The 14533-nt window shown below is 45.6% G+C and overlaps 1 protein-coding gene across 1 annotated transcript in view; it reads left to right on the forward strand.

Moving 5' to 3' along the window:
* Positions 1-14533, forward strand: part of zbtb7a (zinc finger and BTB domain containing 7a) — a 64083-nt gene that overhangs the window by 46842 nt on the left and 2708 nt on the right. The gene's annotated exons all lie outside the window — the stretch shown is intronic.

The following is a 14533-nucleotide window of genomic DNA, read 5'->3' on the forward strand; positions in this document are numbered from 1 at the left end:
TGTGAGTGAACTGCCGCCAAATGCTGCTCAAAATGTGTGGCTGGATTTTTACTCTCCTTTAGCCTTCGTGGCAAAGTCCTGGAATTATTTTTAACACGAGGGTCCCATAAAAGACGGCTGCGCTGTGGTCACGTTATCTTGCTATAAAGTGCTGTGTTCTGACACAGAGGGTGATTACAGGCCCTGGACGCCGCTATGTGTGCAGATATTTGAACTTTTGATCTGTGGTTATGTTGATTAGCTACTCGCCCATCGCCCCCGCCATGCCTTGCTGTGTCACTCCTGTACCTCTTTAATGAATTCTGCCACGTGCAGTTCAGATAAATGTGGCCATGCAGCAAGCGGCTTGGCCAGCACGCCGGTTTTTCCTTTATTGAAGAGTGGTGGCTTTTCCTTGAAATCACTCCTTTAATGAATTAATCAGGAGTCTTGAGCTGGAAGAAGATGCAGTGGGCCTGAAATAACCAGAGCCTTTGCTGGCGTAGCAGGTAGAGAAGACCAAAGTGAATTTACCTGCCAGCTAAATTTGTCCGGCAGTAGGTGGGGGGGTATTGTAATCTTAATCTGATTTGATCGGGGTTAAGAGGGCGCCTCACACAGTAATAAATCAGTCCAGTCCTTTAAATAATTCACCTCTGTCAGTGTACCACTTAGCTCCAAGGTTTTGGCTTATGTGTTGTGTACGTGTGCACGCTGTGTCTACCCGCTTGTGTTTATTTTGATTGATGCTAATTTATACTTTTGTGATACATTTAATGCAAACTGTAAGTGCTGTCATTATTTTTTAAGCCTCTACCAACTGATCTGGGGCAAGAACTGCTCAGTTAGGGCAAAAATCTCAATATTTTTAAAACATTCTGCATTTATTTAACCAAGCCAACCCATAAATGGGTAAAGACATGGAGTATTGGCAAGACTAGCATCATGAATGAAGCCCAAACACACCGCCAGCCAAGCTAAGGCTAACATGCTAAGGCTAATGCGTGTTTGATTAGCATATATCTTTGCAGACTGGGTGCTGGTTTCATAATGGATGATTTGGGTACGGGTAGTAAAAACTGTGACTGACACATTGCTTCAGTAACTGTGGCAACGTCAGTGAAGCTGACATCACCATGGTATTGATAACTGCTATTTAACACTAATGCTGCTAACATACAAATTAAATTATAGTACAATCTCCCCCTCTAGCTGCCACCTTATCGTGGTGGGGGAGTTTGCGTACCCGGATGATCCTAGGAGCTATGTTGTCGGGGGCTTTGTGCTCCCTGTAGGGTCTCCCAAGGCAAACAGGTCCTAGGTGACGGGTCAGACTAAGGGCAGTTCAGAACCTCCATGACCAGGACCAAGGATCAAGGACCGTGACGTCACCCGGTATGGCGGAGCCGGGGTCCCACCCTGGAGCCAGGCCTGGGGTTGGGGCTCGCACGCGTGCGCCTGGTGGTTGGGCCTTAGCCCATGGGGCCCGGCCAGGCTCAGCCCGAAAGAGTGACGTGGGCCCGCCCTCCTGTGGGTTCACCACATGCAGAGGGGGCCATAGGGGTCGGGTGCAGAGAGGATTGGGTGGCGGTCGAGGGCGGGTGGCCCGGCGGCCCGGTCCATGCTCACAGCCCCTGGCTGTTGGGATGTGGAATGTCACCTCGCTGGGGGGGAAGGAGCCTGAGCTTGTGTGGGAGGTTGAGAGATACCGACTAGAGATAGTCGGGCTCACCTCCACGCACAGCTTGGGCTCTGGTACCCAACTCCTGGAGAGGGGCTGGACGCTTCATTTTTCTGGCGTCGCCCACGGGGAGAGGCGGCGAGCTGGGGTCGCATTGCTTATTGCTCCCCAGCTCAGTCGCCAAGTGTTGGAGTTCACTCCGGTGAACGAGAGGGTCGCGTCCCTACGCCTTCGGGTCGGGGACAGGTCTCTCACCATTGTCTCGGCCTACGAGCCGAGCAGCAGTGCAGAGTACCCGACCGTCCTGGAGTCCCTGGGAGGGGTACTAGATAGCGCTCCGACTGGGGACTCCATTGTTCTCCTGGGGGATTTCAACGCCCACGTGGGCGGAGACAGTGAGACCTGGAGGGGGGTGATCGGGAAGCACGGCTTCCCCGATCTGAACCCGAGTGGTGTTCAGTTGTTGGACTTCTGTGCTAGTCACAGTTTGTCCATCACAAACACCATGTTCGAGCACAAGGGTGTCCATAAGTGCACGTGGCACCAGGACACCCTGAGCCGGAGGTCGATGATCGACTTTGTAGTCGTATCATCTGACCTTCGGCCACGTGTCTCGGACACTCAAGTGAAGAGGGGGCAGAGCTGTCGACTGATCACCACCTGGTGGTGAGTTGGATCCGCTGGGAGGGTAGGAAGCCGGTAAGACCTGGCAGGCCCAAATGTATCGTGAGGGTCTGCTGGGAATGACTGGCGGAACCCTCTGTCAGCGAGGTCTTCAACTCCCACCTCCGGGAGAGCTTTTCCCAGATCCCGGGGGAGGTTGGAGACATGGAGTCCGAGTGGACCATGTTCTCCACCTCCATTGTCGATGCGGCTGCTCGTAGCTGTGGTCGCAAGGTCTCTGGTGCCTGTCGCGGTGGCAATCCCCAAACCCGGTGGTGGACACCGGAAGTAAGGGATGCCATCAAGCTGAAGAAGGAGTCCTACATATCTTTGTTGGTAGGTGGGACCCCAGAGGCAGCTGACAGGTACCGGCAGGCCAAGCGTGCCGCAGCCCGTGCGGTCGCAGAGGCAAAAACTCGGGTCTGGGAGGAGTTCGGGGAGGTTATGGAGGAGGACTATTGGTCGGCTTCGAAGAGATTCTGGCAAACCGTCCGACGCCTCAGGAGGGGGAAGCAGCTCTCCACCAGCACTGTTTACGGTGCGGGTGGGGAGCTGTTGTCCCTGACTGGGGATGTTGTCGGGCGGTGGAAGGAGTAGTTCGAGGATCTCCTCAATCCCATCGTCACGTCTTCCGAAGAGGAAGCAGAGACTGGGGACTCGGAGGAGGACTCATCCATTACCCAGGCCGAAGTCACCGAGGTGGTTAGAAAGCTCCTCGGTGGCAAGGCTCCTGGGGTGGATGAAATCCGTCCTGAGTACCTTAAGTCTCTGGATGTTGTGGGGCTGTCTTGGCTGACACGCCTCTGCAACATCGCGTGGCGATCGGGGACAGTGCCTCTGGATTGGCAGACCGGGGTGGTGGTCCCTCTGTTTACCGGAGGGTGAGTTCCAACTATAGGGGGATCACACTCCTCAGCCTCCCCGGTAAGGTCTATTCCAGAGTACTGGAGAGGAGAATTTGACCGATGGTTGAACCTCGGATTCAGGAGGAGCAGTGTGGTTTTCGTCCTGGTCGCGGCACACTGGACCAGCTCTACACGCTCCATCGGGTGCTCGAGGGTTCATGGGAGTTTGCCCAACCAGTCCACATGTGTTTTGTGGATCTGGAGAAGGCATTCGACCGTGTCCCTCGGCGCACCCTGTGGGGAGTGCTCCGGGAGTACGGGGTCGGGGGTCCTTTGCTATCCGGTCCCTGTACGACCGCAGCAGGGGCTTGGTTCGCATTGCCGGTAGTAAGTCAAACCTGTTTCCAGTGCACGTTGGCCTCCGCCAGGGCTGCCCTTTGTCACCGGTTCTGTTCATTATTTTTATGGACAGAATTTCTAGGCGCAGCCAGGGTGTAGAGGGGGTCTGGTTTGGGAGCCACAGAATCTTGTCTCTGCTGTTTGCGGACGATGTGGTTTTGTTGGCTTCGTCAAATCAGGACCTTCAGCGTGCACTGGGGCGGTTTGCAGCCGAGTGTGAAGCGTCCAGGATGAAAATCAGCACCTCCAAATCCGAGGCCATGGTTCTCGACCGGAAAAAGGTGCTTTGCCCTCTTCAGGTCGGTGGAGTGTCCTTGCCTAAAAGGGGAGGAGTTTGTCGGTGGAGTGTCCTTGCCTAAAAGTGGAAGAGTTTAAGTATCTCGGGGTCTTGTTCACGAGTGAGGGACGGATGGCGCGTGAGATCGATAGACGGATCGGTGCAGCATCTGCAGTGATGCGGTCGCTGTATCGGACCGTCGTGGTGAAGAGAGAGCTGAGTAGGGGGGCAAAGCTCTCGATTTACCGATCGATCTACGTTCCGATCCTCACCTATGGTCATGAGATTTGGCTCATGACCGAAAGAACGAGATCGCGAGTACAAGCGGCCGAAATGAGTTTCCTCCGCAGGGTGGCTAGGCGCTCCCTTAGAGATAGGGTGAGGAGCTCGGTCACTCGGGAGGAGCTCGGAGTTGAGCCGCTGCTCCTCCACGTCGAAAGGAGTTAGTTGAGGTGGCTCGGGCATCTTTTCCGGATGTCCCCTGGACGCCTCGCTGGAGAGGTGTTCCGGGCACGTCCCACTGGGAGGAGGCCCCGGGGAAGACCCAGGACACGCTGGAGGGATTACATTTCTCGGCTGGTTTGGGAACGCCTTGGGGTTCCCCCGGAGGAGCTGGAGGAGGTGTGTGTGGATCGGGAGGTCTGGGCGGCTTTGCTTGAGCTGCTGCCCCCGCGACCCGACTCCGGATAAAGCGGAAGAAAATGGATGGATGGATGGATACAATTTCAACAGAAATACTGGAGTACTGACTTCTTAGCTGGTTTCTTAGTACAAGTAATCACACAGCAAGCCATATTATGTTTTGAATAAAATGCTCAGAAAGGAAATAGTTGGGTCTTTACTCACTAACCTAGTAGAGACTGTTGCTAACAGTATTTACACCCAACACACACACACACACACACACACACACACACTTAGATTTATCACACATGAGAGAGCTTCATTGGAAAAACAGAATGCAGTAAAACAATAGTTTGATTTCAATTTAATTAACTTTCATATTCATTGGAAGCCAGAATTGTAATTAAAATCGAAATTTGATTTATTGGCCAATTTTGACAGAGGCAGAGGTTCCTGCTGCCTGTCTGTGTACACCACAAATGAAAGAGCAGATAATGACGGCTTTGAGCTGCCATAGAGAGCTAAGTCTTGCATGTGGGAATAGTTCAAGAGATCAGATTGGAAATGTTTTAATAATTTCTATCAGTTTATCTCTTCTGCTTGAAGAAGTGACCTTATGATCAGGGCTTTGAACCAGAATTTTTTCCCAACTGGGTCGTTCTGAACAGAACGACCCAGTTGGGAAAAAATTCTGGACGGTATTTCAGAAACGGTATTTTTACATTTCCGGTTTTGGGTTCCACCCCAAAATTGACATTCCCAAACTGGTTAGAACAAAAAAAAATATATCATTCCTGAACTGGTTAATAATGTTCCTTGTCAGCTGTGGGACACTGAAAACACTGTATATGCCAGACCTGCTGTAACAATCCCCTGAAAAACAGAGAAGACGACAATAGAGCGAGCATACAGTAGCAGGCAGCAGAAGCTAGAACTTTTCAAAATGGGACACTGAGGAAAATAAAGCCTTTTAAGAGAAACGGGGTTGGCGCTGATCACCTGAAATAGACTTAGTGTGTATTTTAAGTGAAGCAGTGTGTTTCTTGTATTTTTAAAAGACGGCTCCATGTCGCAGTGAAGCCTGAGCAAACTCACTGCTGTCCATTGCAGCTAAAGCTCCAGTCCTCACACGACCATTCATAGAGTTCAGCTGTCTAAAAGGAAAATAGGAAATGCTTTAATTCCTGTTGTGGAAATTACTGAAAAAATGCAGTTCCTCAGTGTTTGTCTGCTCCGGGTGTGTTTCTCAGCCTGAACCAGAGAACTCCAGCGCTTTGTCCCATCAACAAGAAAAATAAGCTATTTTAAAGTTGAAATATATTCCCGTAAGGGTTCTGCCATTTGAAGTACTGTATGTTCAGCGTTCTGCTCACAGCAAAAATAAATCCTATTTAATCCACCAAAACAAAAAAGCATAATAATGACCTGAATAAATGCAGTGTTTTTAAAGAAGTCCATGGATGTTTGTCTGCTCCCATTGCATTTCTCAGCGTGAAACACGGTGTAAGTGAACCTTGCCAAGTCGTCGTCATCGTCTCCTTCTTCTGTTGTGTTTATTGGCAGTTTGCAAACCAACACGGTGCATTACTACCACCAACTGTTTGGGTGTGGTGCATTAATGGAGTCTGAGGTCCTCAGCGGTTCATTGTAAACAGAAACCTTTTCAAGAATGAAATAAATAACGGTATTAACCAGTTACCATCATTTTAAATAAACTGTTCTGTTCTGGAACATAAAAAATATAAAGTTTCTAGTTTTCATTTTCATTCCACAAACCGCTTCAGATCCTTGATTATGACATCACAAAGATTTTTACATATTCCACACAAAGACTGAGCTTAAAGCTGTGTGTGTGTGTGTGTGTGTGTGTGTGTGTGTGTGTGTGTGTGTGTGTGTGTGTGTGTGTGTGTGTGTGTGTGTGTGTGTGTGTGTGTGTGTGTGTGTGTGTGTGTGTGTGTGTGTGTACGTGCTGATATGGAGTTGTGCTCTCCGTGTGTGTTTGTTGAGGAGCCCTCTGTCCTGGGTGCAGACGGGTTAGATTATTTAAGGAGGCAGTGAATGCAGTCATCTGAAGGTCAAAGGCAGCCTGATAAAGTTTGGTGGGTGGTGTGTCATCACAGTTAAAAGTGTTCCAGGATGTGATGATGTGAGATATGGATGTGATTTGGTGAAGTCTTCCTATTGCTCCGAATCTAAATCACTTTGAATGAAAATTGCCACCTGTTCTTTATGAGGATATTGTTTGCCTGGATGATCAATCAATCAATAAACTTTTTTCTTGTATAGCGCCAAATCACAACAAACAGTTGCCCCAAGGCGCTCCACATTGCAAGGCAAGGCCATACAATAATTATGAAACACAGTCTACGTCTAAAGCAACATAACCAAGGGATGGTCCAGGGTCACCCGATCCAGCCCTAACTATAAGCCTTAGCGAAAAGGAAAGTTTTAAGCCTAATCTTAAAAGTAGAGAGGGTATCTGTCTCCCTGATCTGAATTGGGAGCTGGTTCCACAGGAGAGGAGCCTGAAAGCTGAAGGCTCTGCCTCCCATTCTACTCTTACAAACCCTAGGAACTACAAGTAAGCCCGCAGTCTGAGAGCGAAGCGCTCTAATGGGGTAATATGGTACTACGAGGTCCCTAAGATAAGATGGGACCTGATTATTCAAAACCTTATAAGTAAGAAGAAGAATTTTAAATTCTATTCTAGCATTAACAGGAAGCCAATGAAGGGAGGCCAACACGGGTGAGATATGCTCTCTCCTGCTAGTCCCCGTCAGTACTCTAGCTGCAGCATTCTGAACCAACTGAAGGCTTTTTAGGGAACTTTTAGGACAACCTGATAATAATGAATTACAATAGTCCAGCCTAGAGGAAATAAATGCATGAATTAGTTTTTCAGCATCACTCTGAGACAAGACCTTTCTGATTTTAGAGATATTGCGTAAATGCAAAAAGGCAGTCCTACATATTTGTTTAATATGCGCTTTGAATGACATATCCTGATCAAAAATAACTCCAAGATTTCTCACAGTATTACTAGAGATCAGGGAAATGCCATCCAGAGTAACGATCTGGTTAGACACCATGCTTCTAAGATTTGTGGGGCCAAGTACAATAACTTCAGTTTTATCTGAGTTTAAAAGCAGGAAATTAGAGGTCATCCATGTCTTTATGTCTGTAAGACAATCCTGCAGTTTAGCTAATTGGTGCGTATCCTCTGGCTTCATGGATAGATAAAGCTGGGTATCATCTGCGTAACAATGAAAATTTAAGCAATACCGTCTAATAATACTGCCCAAGGGAAGCATGTATAAAGTGAATAAAATTGGTCCTAGCACAGAACCTTGTGGAACTCCATAATTAACTTTAGTCTGTGAAGAAGATTCCCCATTTACATGAACAAACTGTAATCTATTAGACAAATATGATTCAAACCACCGCAGCGCAATGCCTTTAATACCTATGACATGCTCTAATCTCTGTAATAAAATTTTATGGTCAACAGTATCAAAAGCAGCACTGAGGTCCAACAGAACAAGCACAGAGATATGTCCACTGTCCGAAGCCATAAGAAGATCATTTGTAACCTTCACTAATGCTGTTTCTGTACTATGATGAATTCTAAAACCTGACTGAAACTCTTCAAATAGACCATTCCTCTGCAGGTGATCAGTTAGCTGTTTTACAACTACCCTCTCAAGAATCTTTGAGAGAAAAGGAAGGTTGGAGATTGGCCTATAATTAGCTAAGATAGCTGGGTCAAGTGATGGCTTTTTAAGTAATGGTTTAATTACTGCCACCTTAAAGGCCTGTGGTACATAACCAACTAACAAAGATAGATTGATCATATTTAAGATTGAAGCATTAAATAATGGTAGGACTTCCTTGAGCAGCCTGGCAGGAATGGGGTCTAATAAGCATGTTGATGGTTTGGATGAAGTAACTAATGAAAATAACTCAGACAGAACAATCGGAGAGAAAGAGTCTAACCAAATACCGGCATCACTGAAAGCAGCCAAAGATAACGATACATCTTTGGGATGGTTATGAGTAATTTTTTCTCTAATAGTCAAAATTTTGTTAGCAAAGAAAGTCATGAAGTCATTACTAGTTAAAGTTAATGGAATACTCAGCTCAATAGAGCTCTGACTCTTTGTCAGCCTGGCTACAGTGCTGAAAAGAAACCTGGGGTTGTTCTTATTTTCTTCAATTAGTGATGAGTAGAAAGATGTCCTAGCTTCACGAAGGGCTTTCTTATAGAGCAACAAACTCTTTTTCCAGGCTAAGTGAAGATCTTCTAAATTAGTGAGACGCCATTTCCTCTCCAACTTACGGGTTATCAGCTTTAAGCTACGAGTTTGTGAGTTATACCACGGAGTCAGACACTTCTGATTTAAAGCTCTCTTTTTCAGAGGAGCTACAGCATCCAAAGTTGTCTTCAATGAGGATGTAAAACTATTGACAAGATACTCTAACTCCCTTACAAAGTTTAGGTAGCTACTCTGCTCTGTGTTGGTATATGACATTAGAGAACATAAAGAAGGAATCATATCCTTAAACCTAGTTACAGCGCTTTCTGAAAGACTTCTAGTGTAATGAAACTTGTTCCCCACTGCAGGGTAGTCCATCAGGGTAAATGTAAATGTTATTAAAAAATGATCAGACAAAAGGGAGTTTTCAGGGAATACTGTTAAGTCTTCTATTTCCATACCATAAGTCAGAACAAGATCTAAAATATGATTAAAGTGGTGGGTGGACTCATTTACTTTTTGAGCAAAGCCGATAGAGTCTAATAATAGATTAAATGCAGTGTTGAGGCTGTCATTCTCAGCATCTGTGTGGATGTTAAAATCGCCCACTATAATTATCTTATCTGAGCTAAGCACTAAGTCAGACAAAAGGTCTGAAAATTCACAGAGAAACTCACAGTAACGACCAGGTGGACGATAGATAATAACAAATAAAACTGGTTTTAGGGACTTCCAATTTGGATGGACAAGACTAAGAGACAAGCTTTCAAATGAATTAAAGCTCTGTCTAGGTTTTTGATTAATTAATAAGCTGGAATGGAAGATTGCTGCTAATCCTCCGCCCCGGCCCGTGCTACGAGCATTCTGACAGTTAGTGTGACTCGGGGGTGTTGACTCATTTAAACTAACATATTCATCCTGCTGTAACCAAGTTTCTGTTAGGCAGAATAAATCAATACGTTGATCAATTATTATATCATTTACCAACAGGGACTTAGAAGAAAGAGACATAATGTTTAATAGACCACATTTAACTGTTTTAGTCTGTGGTGCAATTGAAGGTGCTATATTATTTTTTCTTTTTGAATTTTTATGCTTAAATAGATTTTTGCTAGTTATTGGTGGTCTGGGAGCAGGCACCGTCTCTACGGGGATGGGGTAATAGGGGGATGGCAGGGGGAGAGAAGCTGCAGAGAGGTGTATAAGACCACAGCTCTGCCTCCTGGTCCCAACGCTAGACAGTCACAGTTTGGAGGATCCCAAAAAATTGGCCAGATTTCTAGAAATGAGAGCTGCTCCCTCTAAAGTGGGATGGATGCCGTCTCTCCTAACAAGACCAGGTTTTCCCCAGAAGCTTTGCCAATTATCAGTGAAGCCCACCTCATTTTTTGGACACCACTCAGACAGCCAGCAATTCAAGGAGAACATGCGGCTAAACATGTCACTCCCGGTCTGATTGGGGAGGGGCCCAGAGAAAACAACAGAGTCCGACATTGTTTTTGCAAAGTTACACACCGATTCAATGTTAATTTTAGTGACCTCCGATTGGCGTAACCGAGTGTCATTACTGCTGACGTGAATTACAATCTTACCAAATTTACGCTTAGCCTTAGCCACCAATTTCAAATGTCCTTCGATGTCGCCTGCTCTGGCCCCCGGAAGACAATTGACAATGGTTGCTGGTGTCGCTAACTTCACATTTCTCAAAACAGAGTCGCCAATAACCAGAGTTTGATCCTCGGCGAGTGTATCGTCGAGTGGGGAAAAACGGTTAGAGATGTGAACGGGTTGACGGTGTACACGGGGCTTCTGTTTAGGGCTACGCTTCCTCCTCACAGTCACCCAGTCAGCCTGCCTTCCCGACTGCACGGGGTCTGCCAGGGGGGAACTAACGGCGGCTAAGCTACCTTGGTCCGCACTGACTACAGGGGCCTGGCTAGCTGTAGAATTTTCCACGGTGCGGAGCCGAGCCTCCAATTCGCCCAGCCTGGCCTCCAAAGCTACGAATAAGCTGCACTTATTACAAGTACCGTTACTGCTAAAAGAGGCCGAGGAATAACTAAACATTTCACACCCAGAGCAGAAAAGTACGGGAGAGACAGGAGAAGCCGCCATGCTAAAACGGCTAAGAGCTAGTAGCTACGCTAAGCTAGCGGATTCCCAAACAGGGAATCCGACACTAGACAGGCTGTGGAGCAGCACAGGTAACGCACGACAACAGTGCTAAAATAAAATAAAAATCCACTAGACAGGCTGTGGAGCAGCACAGGTAACGCACAACAACAGTGCTAAAAAATAAAATAAAATAAAAATAAAAATCCACAGGACAGGCTGTGGAGCAGCACAGGCAACGCACGACAACAGTGCTAAAACAAAATAAAAATCCACTAGACAGGCTGTGGAGCAGCACAGGTAACGCACGACAACAGTGCTAAAAAATAAAATAAAAATAAAAATCCACTGGACAGGCTGTGGAGCAGCACAGGCAACGCACGACAACAGTGCTAAAACAAAATAAAAATCCACTGGACAGGCTGTGGAGCAGCACAGGTAACGCACGACAACAGTGCTAAAACAAAATAAAAATCCACTAGACAGGCTGTGGAGCAGCACAGGTAACGCACAACAACAGTGCTAAAACAAAATAAAAATCCACTAGACAGGCTGTGGAGCAGCACAGGTAACGCACAACAACAGTGCTAAAAAATAAAATAAAAATAAAAATCCACTGGACAGGCTGTGGAGCAGCACAGGCAACGCACGACAACAGTGCTAAAACAAAATAAAAATCCACTAGACAGGCTGTGGAGCAGCACAGGTAACGCACGACAACAGCGCTAAATAAAAATCCACTGGACAGGCTGTGGAGCAGCACAGGTAACGCACGACAACAGCGCCAAAAAAAAAATAAAATAAAAATAAAAATCCACTGGACAGGCTGTGGAGCAGCACAGGTAACGCACGACAACAGTGCTAAAAAATAAAATAAAAATCCACTGGACAGGCTGTGGAGCAGCACAGGTAACGCACGACAACAGTGCTAAAAAAAAAAAATAAAAAAAATAATAATAATAAAATAAAAATCCACTGGACAGGCTGTGGAGCAGCACAGGTAACACACGACAACAGTGGTAAAAAATAAAATAAAAATCCACTAGACAGGCTGTGGAGCAGCACAGGTAACGCACGACAACAGTGCTAAAAAAAAAATAAAATAAAAATAAAAATCCACTGGACAGGCTGTGGAGCAGCACAGGTAACGCACGACAACAGTGCTAAAAAATAAAATAAAAATCCACTGGACAGGCTGTGGAGCAGCACAGGTAACGCACGACAACAGTGCTAAAAAAAAAAAATAAAAAAAAATAATAATAATAAAATAAAAATCCACTGGACAGGCTGTGGAGCAGCACAGGTAACACACGACAACAGTGGTAAAAAATAAAATAAAAATCCACTGGACAGGCTGTGGAGCAGCACAGGTAACGCATGACAACAGTGCTAAAAAAAAAAAATAAAAAAAAATAATAATAATAAAATAAAAATCCACTGGACAGGCTGTGGAGCAGCACAGGTAACACACGACAACAGTGCTAAAAAAAAATAAAATAAAAATCAAAATCCACTGGACAGGCTGTGGAGCAGCACAGGTAACGCACGACAACAGTGCCAAAAAATAAAATAAAAATCCACTGGACAGGCTGTGGAGCAGCACAGGTAACGCACGACAACAGTGCCAAAAAACAAAACAAAAATCCACTGAACAGGCTGTGGAGCAGCACAGGTAACACACGACAACAGTGCCAAAAAATAAAATAAAAATCCACTGGACAGGCTGTGGAGCAGCACAGGTAACACACGACAACAGTGGTAAAAAATAAAAATCCACTGGACAGGCTGTGGAACAGCACAGGTAACGCACGACAACAGTGCTAAAAAATAAAATAAAAATCCACTGAACAGGCTGTGGAGCAGCACAGGTAACGCACGACAACAGTGCTAAAAATAAAATAAAAATCCACTGGACAGGCTGTGGAGCAGCACAGGCAACGCACGACAACAGCGCTAAAATAAAATAAAAATCCACTGAACAGGCTGTGGAGCAGCACAGGTAACACACGACAACAGTGCTAAAAAATAAAATAAAAATCCACTGAACAGGCTGATGATGAATCAAGAGGATTCAAAATTGTAAATGTCGTTTTAAAAAAAGAAAAAAAGTATGGTTTAAGACAACTTATCTTTCTTTAATTTTTAAACACAAGCATATAGTGGCCAATGGGACCAACAATTCCATATTAAGACAACACCAGCAAATGCAGAAAACAGTTACAAATACAAAAACACACGCGTCTATTCTCCATGTCACATATAGTTACTGGCGAACCAGTGTAAGGGTGCACGATCATTATTATCATCATTGTTCTTATAATGACCTGCAGTCAGCTGTATGCCTGCATCTGTTTGCATTAGAAGCTGTGCAGTGTTCAGAAAGCGAGCGTTAACACGTGTACACACACACTTCATTATTTTTTGTGTCTTTTAGTAGTCAGCACTTTAAATTGTCTGTGGGTGTGCCCCTTACCAAAAAATAGTACTGATAAGTATATAAAAAGTAAACTAGAAGTATACTTCAAACATACTTGCATATACTACTTTTTGGTAAGGGGCGTGCTGGTGTGACTGTGTTTGTTTGTCTATATGTGGTGTTGTGACAGACTGGCGTCCTTAATTGGAGTAAGCGGCTATAGAAAATGGATGGATGTTAGTACTGTGTTGTTTACACACCTGAATGAGCTAACGAGCTTGTGGCAGTGCAGGGAGAGATGGAAAATGTGTAGATTAGGTGGTACTTGAGGACCAGTGTCACAGACCGAACGGTTCCCCCTCAAAATCAGTCCACCCTGCCTTCACTGCGCATGCATCATCAGCCGCGGTTCACCGATTATCACCTTGTTTCTGCTTCAAACTGCACTCCGGTCATCATCTGTCTCAGCGACAGATATCTGAAGCTTTTGTACAACAACCATTTCCACATAAATCTCCCTCAGCCCCAACCAGTCCCAGCAGAAGACTGCCCCTCCCTGAGCCTGGTTCTGCTGATGGTTTCTTCCTGTTAAAAGGGAGTTATTCCTTCCCACTGTAGCCAAGTGCTTGCTCACAGGGGGTCGTTTTGACCGTTGGGGTTTTACATAATTATTGTATGGCCTTGCCTTACAATATAAAGCGCCTTGGGGCAACTGTTTGTTGTGATTTGGCGCTATATAAAAAAAAAATTGATTGATTGATTGATTGATAAATTCAGCATTATTTCATCATAAAAGACGGAGTGATCAGAGCGCTGACGTGCTGCTGCACATATGTCATTTCAGAGCGTCAGTAGAGATTCTCTGATTATCACCTCGTTTCTGCTTAAAACTGACGTTTGGAATTATTTAAGAGATTTTACCTTGTCATCTGATGGTTAATAATCACATTAATCCATTTGATGGCTTTCTGCCTCAGACGTCCTGCTGTGATCTGAAATGACGCATACGCAGTGGAGGCAGGGCAGACCCATGTTTAGGGGGAACCGCTCGTTCTGCGGCACCGGATTGAGAACGACTGACATAGTGAATACAAATGTAACCTACAGCACATGAAGCAATTTTATTTGATAACACATCTGCTGCAAATTGACCACACACACAAACACAGAAATGCTTTATAAAACTCCACAACACAGCAGAAGTACAGGGTGTCCAAAAAACAAGTGCCACAAAAATAAAGCCGTAGGAAATCTCCACACTTTTGGATCCCAATATCTGTCATA

The sequence above is a fragment of the Thalassophryne amazonica genome, chromosome 10 (genome assembly GCF_902500255.1).
Source record: "Thalassophryne amazonica chromosome 10, fThaAma1.1, whole genome shotgun sequence".
NCBI classification, from domain to species: domain Eukaryota; kingdom Metazoa; phylum Chordata; class Actinopteri; order Batrachoidiformes; family Batrachoididae; genus Thalassophryne; species Thalassophryne amazonica.